Genomic DNA, 943 nt, shown 5'->3' on the forward strand with positions numbered 1-943 from the left:
ACAATAGTTATCATCCACATTATACTCAAATTTGTAATTGTTTTTAGCTTAAAATAAATTAAGTACTTTGAGAACGTGATAGACAAAATGTAAATGCAAAAATATAACAATTACATTTACAGTTGTTTTAACTTTTAAGTTAAAAAAAAAATTTGAGAATGCGATGCAAAAATGAAAAATGTCTAATTCTTTGACCGTGATGTAAAAGAAACAAGATAAAATTGCATTTCCAAATACTTTTAGCTCAAAATAAATAAAGAATTATGCGAACGTGTTGACATAATGTAAGTGTAAAAATATAACATTACATTTGCGGTTGTTTAAAGTTTAAATTTATTAAAAAAAATTGAGAAATTGATGAAAAAATGGAAAAGGTCCTACCGGGAGTCGAACCCAGGTCGCTGGATTCAAAGTCCAGAGTGCTAACCACTACACCATCGAACCGCTTGTGAACTAATATTGATAAAACGCTATAAATCGTGAACTATACAAAATAAACTTTAAGCCGTAGTTATGGAAAATAATAAGTAACAAGGAATTATGTTATACACTTATACGCCTTATAGAATAAATCATTGACTAAAGTGCACAAATGGTCGGTATGTCGAAAATTGTCTCTTTTGTCCAAAAAGGTTTGGAGTAGCACCAGTGGTCCGAAACTTTCATTTTGTTGCGTCTTTGGTCCAATCTGTTCTGATTATTTTCAAAATAACGGATCTGCCCTTGTTAATATGATTTTTTTTTCTTATTTGTTTTTCTGATTTAAAAAAACAAAAAAATAAAAATAAAAATCTCTCTCTCTCTCTCTCTCTCTCTCTCTCTCTCTCTCTCTCTCTCTCTCTCTCTCTCTCTCTCTCTCTCTCTCTCTCTCTCGTTGAAATCCATTCCCTTCTACTCTGTACCTTATTTCTTTTTCCCAACCAAAGAAACCTCCACGAACCAC

At 31.4% G+C, this 943-nt stretch overlaps 1 non-coding gene across 1 annotated transcript; it reads right to left on the reverse strand.

Annotated features, from left to right (window-relative positions):
• Positions 1-372: 372 nt before the first annotated feature.
• TRNAQ-UUG (transfer RNA glutamine (anticodon UUG)) lies at positions 373-444 on the reverse strand. Its single transcript has one exon. It is a non-coding gene; the product is annotated as a tRNA-Gln (tRNA).
• Between the last annotated feature and the right edge of the window lie 499 nt (positions 445-943).

The sequence above is a fragment of the Lactuca virosa genome, chromosome 4 (genome assembly GCF_052849685.1).
Source record: "Lactuca virosa cultivar CGN04683 chromosome 4, Lactuca_virosa_CGN04683_v6, whole genome shotgun sequence".
In the NCBI taxonomy this organism is placed as follows: domain Eukaryota; kingdom Viridiplantae; phylum Streptophyta; class Magnoliopsida; order Asterales; family Asteraceae; genus Lactuca; species Lactuca virosa.